The 12,835-nt window shown below is 39.4% G+C and overlaps 1 pseudogene; it reads right to left on the reverse strand.

Moving 5' to 3' along the window:
* Nucleotides 1-11,380: 11,380 nt before the first annotated feature.
* Nucleotides 11,381-11,501, reverse strand: LOC130037966 (uncharacterized; annotated as a pseudogene).
* Nucleotides 11,502-12,835: the final 1,334 nt, after the last annotated feature.

Consider the following 12,835-nt stretch of genomic DNA (forward strand, 5'->3'; position numbering starts at 1 on the left):
ATTGAGGATAATGCTTTCCATAGGCTTGTGGTAGATGGCTTTGACTATATCAAACCACTTTTGAATACAGTCTAAGATTGAGCAAATAAGTCAATATATTCAAGACAAGGAAGTTAAGTAAAATCTGGGGTGTTAAATTACATAGAATGTATCAGCATTAACTCATAATGTATAAGCAAGAATATTGGTAGAAACAAATGTGTGTGTGTGTATACACATATTTTCAAGCTCTGTCCACTGAAACTATGACCCCACATATCTGATTTTATTTTCTAAACATTTTCATCTAATTAGGGAAATCAGAAGTTCTTAAAGAACTTAAAGAAGTCTTAAAGAAATGGTTATTTCCAGTGCTGGAGTTAGGAGAGAACAAGATGAGCTTTGAATATTTTGTTGTGCTAAAAAAAGGCAAGACAGTGCTCAAAGATTGAGTAAAAAATGTAAAAAGGACAGAAGAATTCATTAAAGAGAATCAAGTAAAAAATGCATTTTAGCCAATAAGAGAATTAATAAGGTAGCCTAACACACAATCAACAAATTTAAGATTCATTTTCTATCCATCAGAAAATATGAGCAAAAAAGATTGATTCACAAGCTAAATAAAAAACTGTTATGATGTGTACAAGACAACAATTACAATATGTACAATATGTACAAGGTTTTGCAAAAGCTATTTTTCAGTTATCCAAAAGGACACAAACCATCATGAGCCTAATGGGACAGGTCAACAATATAAAGGAAATAATTCCAAATTAACCCACAACTTAAAGGCATGTTAATCAAACTCCTGAAAGCACTGTCTTTAATTTTTAATTTTCTAAGTCTGTTAATTACAAAATTAACAGTATTGACTGTGTATTTTTTGGTTTTGTTTTCACCTTTGTGACCACATCTGATGGTGCTCTGAGGACCATGCAGGACACGGTATGCTTCCAGCCCTTTGAATCATCTCTTTGCCTTCAATAATTCAATGATGTGAAATTTACAAACACAAAGTGTTTTCTGTATTTTCAGATAGTTGTGCAGCCATCAGCAGCAAATTCTAATTTTAGAACATTTTTTAAAATTTCATATTTTCAGCTTTATTTTAATAGACTAAGATATGATTACATACCATAAAGTTCATCTTTTTAAAGTCCACAATTTAGTGTTTTCCAATTATTGACAAGGCTATGTATAGTGCCATTATCTAATTCCAGAATATTTTCATGATCCCAGAAAGAAACCTCAGGTTTATTAGTGGCATTACTTATCTGTCCCTAAACCAGCCTCTGGCAACCACTAATCTACATTATGTCTCTATTGATTTGCTTATTCTGGACACTTCACATAAAAGGAATGTAATATGTACTTTTTGTGTCTAGATTTTTTTTTATTTAGGGGTCACACCTGAGGATTCTTAGGAGTTACTCCTGGCTCTTCATTCAGGAATTACTCCTATTGGTACTCAGGGTACAATATGGGACGTCAAGGATCAAACCTGAATTGGCTGTGTGTAAGGAAATGCCTACCTGCTGTACTATCACTCCGGCCTCAATATCTAGATTCTTTATTATAAAAAAAAATGGAAAAGTTATGCATGATATCAAAACACACTGCAAATAAGCATCATTAAAGAGGTGTAGAATTAAAAAATTAATACTACATTAAATTCATTTTATTTTAGGCAAATATAATTTCTCTAAAAATTTTAATATTTCTGGATTGTAGTTGACCATATATAACTATGGAAAAGTGGGAGATTATGGTCCATTACATCAGAACTACAAATACGAAAGAATTTTCTGGTGAGGGACACTTTTAAAGGCAATTTTTGATGAGTTCTCAGAGTCAGTGATTGGTGGACAGTTGGCAGCTTTTCAAACAAAGAGAGCACACTTTGGTTTTTGTCCATTGTGTGTTCTCTCATGAGCCCAAAAGTTGATTTTGTGACTGAAGGACATAGTCTGCAACTGGAAGTCTTCATTTCTTCAAAAATCTTTTAATGCTCAAGGGAGTCTGATGCCTGGAAGAAAGAAGCCTTTTTTTTTTTTTTTGCGTGTGGCATAATTAAACTGACTCTCATTATTGTATGTTCTCAGACAGGCTTTTAACCCATAGCAATACCTAAAGCCTTTGTGGGTATTTCTTGCCTTTTTATGATTTAGGGACTCCTCAATATTTCTCATTGTCCCCTCTATGTGGAGTTTCACTTCCTGTTCTGGTGACTAAGAACTGGTTGGAAGGATATCTGGTCAGTCCTGGAGAGAAACCCTGGTCCCACCTTCACAAGCACATCTTTATATAGTTGTCCACTCAGAAACCCTTTCTGGGATCTTGGGTGCCCGCTGTTCTGTACTGGAGTAGATACACCTTCCTCTTCAGGCCCAGGCCAGTTTTCTTAATGGATAATGAGTGTGGAAGTATTCTATTGCCTTGAGCAGGAGTATGGCCTTTTACTGCACAAAATGTAAAAAATGTTCCACCATCGCTTTCATCTTAATTTCCTGACCTGCTTCCAGGGAGGATAGGACTACTCCTACTTCCTTAGGGAATATAGGATGGTGACTTCATAGTCCTTGTTGAGGTTCCCACTGACCCCTATTTTGTTTGATAAATAGTGTCTTCTCTTAAGAGACTGCTCCCAGAAACAAGGGTTTCTCTCCCTGCATGTGAATACAGACCAAGGCAGGTGGCAGCTTAAAGCAATCACAGTTCACTTCTTCCACGAATGGTCACTAGGTTTCTGACACGTGATTCCCTTCTCTCTATCAGGATAAACCTATTACCGCAGTGTCTGTTAACCACAAACATTACTGGACCACTTGAAAAATAATTTTGTTCTTGCTTTGTTTCTCTTACAGCAGCTTTGAGTAAAATGACTTGCAGAGTCTGGAGTTCTGCATTGTATATGAGTTATTGACATTTTAATATAAACCCAGCTGTATGTTCTGGAAATTTCCCCTGCCTTCTGGAAAGCAGGTCTTTCACTGGGTTTATGATCTATATTTTCCATGGTCATACATGGATGGTTTCTAGAGAAATAGGTTGTGTTGTATAAATCCATTCTTAGCTGTATTCTAGGAACTCAACTTTCAGTATTCAGTTCTTATGGCCCTATGTTTCTAGGGATCTCCCAGATGAATTTCAGATTGGCTCATTATGGACTGAACAATCCTAGAGTTCTTGTACAAAAGTATATTTTCACTTGGTTCTGTTTTGATTATAGCATTATCTCTTAATGATAATGATTAAAACTTTCACACTGGCTATGATGTCCACAACTTGTATTTGATTGCAATTTTTTTATTCTTAAGAAGTGAGTCACACATTTGTTATATATAAAGATTATTGATCAATGAGTATTGCATTTTCATGTATTTGTACCTAGTTAGAGATAATGATATTCACTTCCTAATATGATCTTCCTAGTCGGTGACAGTGTGCACTTTGGAACTGGCAGGGAGCAGACTGTGACTGGCCCTGTGTCATCAAAAAACTACAGCAGTGGAAAAGCTCTGCTAAATGGCTTTGCTTTGGGATAACTGTAGCCTAAATTCTGTCTGCAGGAATACAGCTTATTGATAGCCGTGAGTTGTATAATGGCAGGGACCAGGTTTATTGGTTAGTAGTAAGCACACTTGATAATTGTCTCTGTTCCAACTTGATAATTGTCTCTGTCTCAGCTATTTGCTACCGAAAGCTAGGGCTGCCCTCAGAAAGCTGCTCTTACCGTAGGAAATGAGATTCAATATGTCACTGCCAGCACTATTATCATCCAAGTGGTTAGAGATCACTGAGATAGTATCTGCCAGTGACTCTGACCCCTGTTTTTACCTACAATTATGACCTTTCTTTCTAGTATTCTAAGAAGAGATCAACCACTGGCTGCATTGTGCCCTGCTCTTCCAGCTAAAGTTCTGGACCTTCAAATTTTTCTTGAGCCAGAGAGATAGTACAAGTGCTTGCCTTGCATGTGGCCAACCTGGGATTAATTCTTTGCACAGCATATGGTCCCTTGAGCACTGCCATGAGTGATCCCTGAGCACAGATTCAGGAGTAAGTCCTGAGCACAACTAGGTGTGGCCCACACACCCCAAATAATTCTCCTACCATTTGTTTCCCCACAGTGAAGTGTGAGTTCACAAAGTATGTGTGGGTGCTGTGATGCCGTGTGCATTTGGTTTTGTGGCCACATGCGTTTGGAGGCTGAGAGTTGCCTCCTGTCCTCCCCAGGCCTCCCCAACAGAGTGACAAAGAGACAAAGAGAAGAGGGACCACAGTCTGATGTTGAAAATGGCCTGTTTTAATGCAAAGCTGCTAGCATACTTAGCATCTGAGGGGAGTTGACGTATAGGACCTAGGTATGATTGATCATTTACAAAGACAAAACGTTTGTTGGAGGAAATTCTCTTGGGGAAACAACTCAAGGATACACTCTATCTCCCAGGGACATCTACATTGCTTTTATCTTTCCCTCTATTTGTTTATGTTATCAATACTTGCAGTTGTTTGGATAAACAGAGTAGGACACAAAGATTCCAACACTTGGTTCTTTGGACTCTGAGAGTAAGCAAGGCTTTTACTGTAAATCCCAGACTAAGTCTCCTCAGGATATTGTCTTTTAAGTCGCAACAGCTTGCATCAAGACTGTGCCTTTATGCTTTCTAGACTGTCCCGTTTCGATGCTTGGGTAGCTTTGCCACTTGCCCTGGGTCCATCCCAGTCCCATGGTGGGACCTTCCTTTTGGGGTGTTAGGAACCACAGCAACTGAAGCCTGAGTCAAGTAATTGCTACCAGTGTCCAGGAGTAGATATATTTTAGAGTCAATCAACTCCCAAATAGCCTAGCATTCACAGTCTTTCTGTGCATAACCCAAGAACAGTGCTCTATAGCAAAATATAAAAAGGCTAGAGAGGAAATAGAAAAACAGGTACAAATACACAGCACTTCAAATACAAAGCTATACAAAGTCTAAAATTACCAGAAAATTGGGCTTATAAGTCATCAAAACTGACTTGGGAAACTGAGACAAAGAGAGGTAAACCACAAAGAAAAAGGTTAAAGAAAAACTTTAACTAAATTAGGAATGCTAGCAAGACTACAATAAGCTTCTCCGTAAGCTTCTTTGGAGGAAAAGTGGCAATTCAGTGATGAAGCTAAAACACTTTGGGTTAATATTCAATACTGGGGTTTCCTCTCTTCTTTCATCCCTTGCTGTGAACTCTGTTGAAGTTTTAGATCGTTTTCTGTATAGATTTTTTCTTTTTTAAGTGAAATCACAGTGAGATACACAGTTACAAAGTTGTTCATGATTGGGTTTCTGTCATACAACTTTAAAATACCCATCCCTTCACTAAGTGTACATTTTCCACCACCAATATTCTCAGTTTCCCTCCTTTCACTTACCAACCCCAGTCTCGTGAAGATTAATCCAAGTTTTAGTCTAGATTTGTCATGAATGCAGAAAGAGGTGAGTACAAGATGATTCAATTTGGTCACTTTGAATTCTTTCCAATAATGAAGAATTTTAAAAGAAAAAGGAAAGTATTTAATGAACCACACAAGTAAAATAGACTCAACTTCTTCACACATGATAATGATGGCAATCCAAGCCAAGGGGAAAGAATATTATCAAGTGATGTTAGAAAGAAATACATGCAAATATAGGAGAAGTCAAATTAAAGCCTTTTTAAATGTCACATGTAAAGCTTAATTACTGTTAGATTAAATAATAAATATCAAAGAGACAACTGCAGGGAGTGGGAAAAATATTCATAAACAACATTAAGGTTATTGGTCAATGGATTTGAAAGTTTTCCAATTCAAATTTCTGTAATAATTGGATTAAAAATATAAAAAAACCCAAATATTCATACTGTCATATGTGACTTACTGAATAAATATGTAAATATAGAAGGACAACCTTGTTAACAAGGAACTTCAATTAATATATGTGAGTTCTTGCTCCTATTCTAAAAAAGGATGCTGAATTTTCTTTTAAAAAAGACTTTCAATTTTTTAAATTAATTTTTTAATTGTAATTTTAAATTTTTATAGAGTTGTTCACAATAATTTATTACATTTAATATTCCAACACCAATCCCACTACCATTATATCTTCCCACCACCATTAATTTGAACTTTACCCCCACTACTGAAGCCTGCCCCAAAGGCAGCTCCTAAATAAGTTGTTTTGTATTGCTTGTTATGAATAATCCACTAACAATGATCCCAAAAGTTTTCTTACAGGAAAGTGTGTGAAGATTGTCCACCCTGGAGACATTAACCTCTTGTATAAGAGATTACTAACATGTTGTTTACAGGTTGAGGCTTGTGTGCTGATATTTTTTAATCAAGATTGGTTGCCTTCTATTTTACATCCCATCCAATGTGTTGCACTACTCCTAGTACATCAGTGGTGTAGAGTATGAGTTATTGCAGCCGTGTGCTCCAGGAATTCTAAAATTTTAAATTTGGTGATAGAGCTGGAGTTAGATTTTTAACTGGGACAGAGAGAAGAAGGACCACATGGAGGGCTGGCTCCACAGCTCCCGGAGAAGACACCAGGTTCCAAAAGGAGCCAAGATCACTGGGAAGTCCCAGATGGGGTAGGTGCCACATCCCGCCTCCCCCAGATGGAACCCCGGTGACCAGAAGCCTCCACAAGCATAGCTTGAGTATGCAGGAACTAGGACTTTTCCTCCAAACCGCCGGGACCATCCCGGCTCCCAAATAACCTCTGATCCCGGAAGTCACGCCCACGGCCCGCCCCCCAGCGCCATCTTTACAGCACACAGCCGTACAGAGAGAAGAAGGACCACATGGAGGGCTGGCTCCACAGCCCCCGGAGAAGACACCAGGTTCCAAAAAGAGCCGAGATCACCGGGAAGTCCCAGATGGGGTAGGTGCCGCATCCCGCCTCTGTATATACATCTCTGTATATACAAAGTGATCAATGGGAAGTAAAATCACCCAACGTTTCTCCCTGTAAATCAGAGTTAAGTTTGGAGCACGGCCACAGCCCCAGAAGCACAAGGACTTAATGCAGAACCCAGTAGCTTGGAGCAGAAAAGTGAACGGACTATGCGTTGATCCAGACCATCATGTCTGCCCAGAGGGGAAAGGGTGTTGCCCCATTCGCCCTCTCCTCTCTGGAAAGAAAGATGGTGGCCACATGGGAGCCTAGTGGACAGCAGGTATGAGCCGGGGGTGTGGGGGTGACTCAAACCTCATGGGAAGGGGGGCGTTCCGGTCCGTCCTTCACGCCCTACCAAGGTCACCAGTTGCCCCGCACGAGCGGCTTTCCAGCACGTCCACGGCCCCAGAAGCACAAGGACTTAATGCAGAACCCAGCAGCTTGGAGCAGAAAAGTGAAGGGACTATGCGTTAATCCAGGACATCATGTCTGCCTGGAGGGGAAAGGGTGTTGTCCCATTCGCCCTCTCCTCTCTGGAAAGAAGATGGCGCCACATGGGTGCCTTGTGGAGAGCAGGTGTGAGCCGGGGGTGTGGGCGCGACTCAAACCTCATGGGAAGGGGGGCGTTCCAGTCCATCCTTCACACCCTACCAAGGCCGCCAGTTGCCCCCCACGAGCGGCTCTCCAGCATGGCCACGACTCCAGAGCACAGAAACCAATCTCTTCATTATCTGACTCTCAGTAGAAATACTTTCAGGGTTAATTAGCAAAGTAGCGGAAATCCAAAACCAACATTTAATTCTTGAACCCAGCTGTAGAAAGCGAATCACTTCACAATGCTTTCTCAGCATGTCTGATTTGGGGGGAGGAGGTAAACTCTAAATAATAGTGGTGCATCTTTTATTGAAACAATGAATCTAATCAAAGCAGATAGAGTGTCAACTAGAATTCATCTGCCTCGCAGGCATTGGGAGGGCTTGGGGGTGGGGTTTTATTGGGGTTCTTCGTGGTAAAAAATAAGTATTGGTAAAGGGAAAGGTGTTTGATATTTGCATGACTGAGACCTAAACCTGAAAGCTTTGTAACTTTTCCCACAGTGATTCAATAAATAAATAAATTATTAAAAAAAATAAAGACAAGTAAAAAAAATTTTTTTAACTGAATGGTGACTTTGGGGTCTGGAGGCATCTTTGCAGCTTGTGGCTCTCTTCTGAGATTTTTTTTTTTTTGTGAGTCTCTGGATCATGGCCATTAAATGAGCTTATATGGTACCAGATGCAGTTCATGGGTGTGATTTCCATGCGCCAAGGAGATGGGGGGAGGTTGCCCACTCCTGACCCCGTGAGAGCCTGGAGGTTTTGTTCACAAATCCCACATACTTTTATTCTCCAGAAGATTCATTTTCGTACATGAGGCTTCTTCCAAGCATATGGAGATTAGCTGTGAGCATGGTGGTGATTGGGTCCTGGAGGTTTTAGGCTGTCAGGGCTCTGTTGGGCAGGTGGTGGGCTCACCTGACCCCCTCGGGCATCCCGGATGAGACCCAGCCTGGTATGGAGTTTGGAGGTATCTAATTTTCTTATCCTATTGTGTGTGCTATGTTTAGGGCCTGCTTTGGAAAGGGAAAATTAAAGACTTTATGATAGAGAAATCTGACAGCCATCACCTAACTGAGTGATTTAGGTTAACATCATAACTGATCAGTCATGTGTGTACCACATGCTGAAATGATTTGTAAGCAGGCAATGCAGCTTGTGAATTTTATTTCCAAATACCCACAACCCTAGTCTAATTAAAAGAAAATAGCTGATGAATCAAAATTGAAACATATCTTCCAAAATACTAACAAGTGCTCTTCAAAGGTGTCAAGATTCTGAAAAATAAGAAAAAAAAACCTGAAAAAATTGGAGGAGATGGTCACAGATTGGAGGAGACAAAGAGCATGGGTTGACAGAGATTCTGTCCTGGATGAGACCTTGAAACAGAAAAAGGCCATCCATAGGAAAACAAATACAATCTGAAAAATTGGTAATGTAGTTGACAGTATTGTTAATTTCATAGTTTTGAAGAATTTACAATCATTACATGACATGTTACCATTATAAGAAGTTCGGTGGGGAGTAGGTAGGTATTCTGTACTATCAACTCTGTGCGATCTTTTTTGGAAATCTAAAATCATTTTGAGAGAAATTAATATTTATTTATTTATGTTTGGTTTAGGGGCCACACTCAGGGATTCTCAGGACTTACTCCTGACTCTGTGCTCAGGGATTACTCCTGGTGGACTCAGGGGACATTATGGAGTGCCAGAGATTGAATCTGGGTCAGCCTTGTGCAAGGCAAGTGCCCTACCCACTGTACTATCTCTCCAGTCCAAGACAAAAGCTTCTTTAAAATATACTACACAAAAGAGGAATTACTTGTAAATATACTTTCCATGAAAAGAAAACTCTACCATAAACGAAGGGAAGTAAAGAACAAAAAATTATATAAGAAAGTGTATATATAAATCAAAATACATGAAGAACACCAACAAATAAAAAGAGAAGGGCAAATACTCTAGTATAAAAGTGAATCACTACAAGTATAAAAGAATCACTCTAGTATAAAAGAATACTCACTAGAAAACAATCACAGGGGAGAAATACTTATGACCAAAGAACAGGAATAAGCAAAAAATGAAAATAAAAACAAAAAGATAGCGCCTTGGCACTTTTGTGGTGGCTGGTGAGCAGTAACATTATATGCCTAAAACATGAAGATTAATACTATTGCTAAATAAAATAGCACCAGATTGGCAAAAAATTAAAGAATGTTAATAAAGAGGATTTGGGGACATGCGAATTCCTTTACATAGCTGATGGGAATATAAATTGGTGTAAATTTTTTAGACGGCAACTTGGTAGCATCTGTCAAGATTTTAACTTGGGATATTCTTTATTCAATAATTCAACTACTGGGATTACATTGTAAAGAAATGCTTTCACTCAAGCATATGTACAAGGATACTAGAAAGTTGGTTCTGAAAATGGAAAATAATCTAAATGTCTAAAAAGGAGGGACTTATATAAATTAAAGTGTACAAAAATACCATGCAATTCTTTAAAGTAGGGAAGAGAGAGATAACAGATACTACAGGAAATAGGGTACTTGACTTATATGTGTGGGTGACCTGGGTTCAATCCCTAGTACCTCATATGGTCCCCGGAGAAGATCCAGGAACGATGCCTGAATGAAGAGCCAGGAGTAAGCCCTGAACACTGCTGGGTATAACCTAAACCTTGCCCCATAAGAAAATAAGACAAAGGACAGATAGACTTGTTGTCTCCTTAACATAATTAATTCCCTTAAGATTTCAGAAAGATGAGACAAAAATGAGGATTATGAGTGATGAAAATGAATTTTATGACTGTTTTGACTGGGATTTATGTATTTAGAAAGATCCTTAACACATAATGCTTGTTTATGGTAAATATATGAACTCTGTAAATCTCATGAGGAATATTGTCTTGTCCTTAGAAATCTTTTCTGCTTTTTGTGAAGGGGCAGGATTTATTGTGATGGGGTGAGATGAGATGGCGAGACCTGAGCTGGAACAGACAGTGGGGCTGAGGGCACCTCCGAGGCTCTCAGACACATGGTGTCCAGAGGCCCACGATTGAGGGATTGACGTTGTACTTTAATTCAGTTACCCTGTATTTAAATTAATCCACATGAAACTTGATAAAATCTAGGAGATGTGAATATCTGGCATCCAGAGAACTTGAACTTGGCCCTGTGCAGAGCTTCAATCCCATAGTCCTTGTTCTGTACTTTGGTGTGTGTGGATGGACATGATGACATTTTTTTTATTGAATCACTATGAGATACAGTTACAAAGCTTTCATGTTTGAGTTTCAGTCATACAATGATCAAACACCCCTTCCAACACCAGTGCACATTTTCCACCAATGCCCTCAGTATACCTCCCCTTCCCACCCCACTCCCAGCCCCTGCTTCCATGGCAGACAATATTCCTCATACTCTCTCTCTACTTTCGGGCATTATGGTTTGCAGTACAGATACTGAGAGGCAATCACATCCTTTATCTACTTTCAGCACACATCTCCCATCCTGAACAACTCCTCCAACCATCATTGACTTAGTGATTCTTTCTCTGTTCCAGCTGCCTTCTCCCCCAGCTCGTGAGACAGGCTTCCAACTATAAGGCAATATTCCTGGCCCTTGTGTCTACTGTCCTTGGGTGTCAGTCTCATATTATGTTATTTTATATTCCACAAATGAGTGCAGTCATTCTCTGTCTGTCCCTCTCTTTCTGATTCATTTAACTTAACATGATACTCTACAGGATGGACATGATGAGGTGACCAATGTGGACTCTGGCCACTGTATCTTGGGGCTTTCCACAGGCACCATGCATTGCTGTCCACAGCCTAAGATTGAGACCAGCATGAGAGCATATATGAATGATCACTGCAAGTAACTGTGTCCATAGTCTCTTAGAACATCTTTTCAAGCAACAGGCTGACTACACTACCAATGAGGCCATTTGCACACCAGGCCCCATGGGGCAGAGAGCACTCTCAGCTTAAGTGGTTACACATCATCAGCAATTTTGAAAGAAAGAATATATCATCATTTCCACCCTATACTTATAAATAATGCTCTGCATTCAACATGAGTAGTGCTAGAGACAAAGTATGCTTGTGCTTATTTGGTGTTGCGAGAGCTGTACTCATTTTTTATGATGTGTGTTTATCTGTCTGGTGGGTTTTGTGTGTATGTCTGTGTGTGTTTTAAAGAGAGTCTCATGGTGCAATTTCTCCTTTTCTTCTCTTTCTGGTCCCCTATCTCCATCCATGATAGTTATTGGCATATGAATTTATTAATCCTAGACAAAATATTGTATCCAAAAATCAACATTAAATTTTTTCAGCAGTTATGTGTCAAAATCTATCAGGATAAGGAGAAGAGAATGTTTTTAGGCCAGATCTGCAGCTTTTCAGGCCAAACATAGTTTAACATAGTATTTTATCCCTGCATATCTGACAATTTCTGTTAGATAATGTGTCTTATATAGAGGTTAAAAAATATGGCCATTAAAATATGCCAGGAGATACCCAGAGGACATTATTCAACAAAACAATGGGCCAAACTTCCATTATTGGCTGCCACATGAATAAACCTCAAAAACATTATGTTCGGTGAAAGAAGCCAAATGCAAAAGACCACATATTTTGATTCCATTTACACGAACTGTCCAGAAAGGAGAAATCTATAGTGACAGAAAATAGATTAATATTTTCAAAGTGGTTGAAAGCAGGGATTGTCTGAAAACGGACAGGATCAATTTTGGAGGGAAAAACATGAACAGTATGACTGAATTTTTTTTTATTATTATTAGTGAAACACCATGAGGTACAGTTGTAATTTACAATATTTTTGTGCTTGGGTTTCGATTATACAATGATCAAATACCCATCCCTCCACCAGTGCCCATTTTCCACCACCATGGATAATATCCCTCCCACCCCCATCCCCCCCATCCCACCCTGCCTCTGTGGCAGGGCAATCCCTTGTGTTCTCTCTCTCCTTTTTGGGTGTTGTGGTCTGCAAAAGAGGCATTGAGTGGCAAACATGTTCAGTTCATAATCTACTTTCAACATGCATCTCCCCTCCTGGGAGGATCCTCCAAACACCCTTTATTTGGTGCTCCCTTCTCTATCTGAGCTGCCCTTTCCCCTAGAATGCTCGGCTGGCCTCTAAGTTATGGAGTAATCCTCCTGGTGCTGATCTCAGCTATTCTTGGGTATTAATCTCATATTTTGTTACTTTATATCCCCCAGATGAATGCAATATTTCTATGTCTATCCTCTCTTTCTGACTCATTTCGCTTAGCATGATACTTTCCATGTTGTACCACTTGTATGTAAATT

The sequence above is a fragment of the Sorex fumeus genome, unplaced genomic scaffold (genome assembly GCF_029834395.1).
Source record: "Sorex fumeus unplaced genomic scaffold, SorFum_2.1 ptg000072l, whole genome shotgun sequence".
NCBI lineage: Eukaryota > Metazoa > Chordata > Mammalia > Eulipotyphla > Soricidae > Sorex > Sorex fumeus.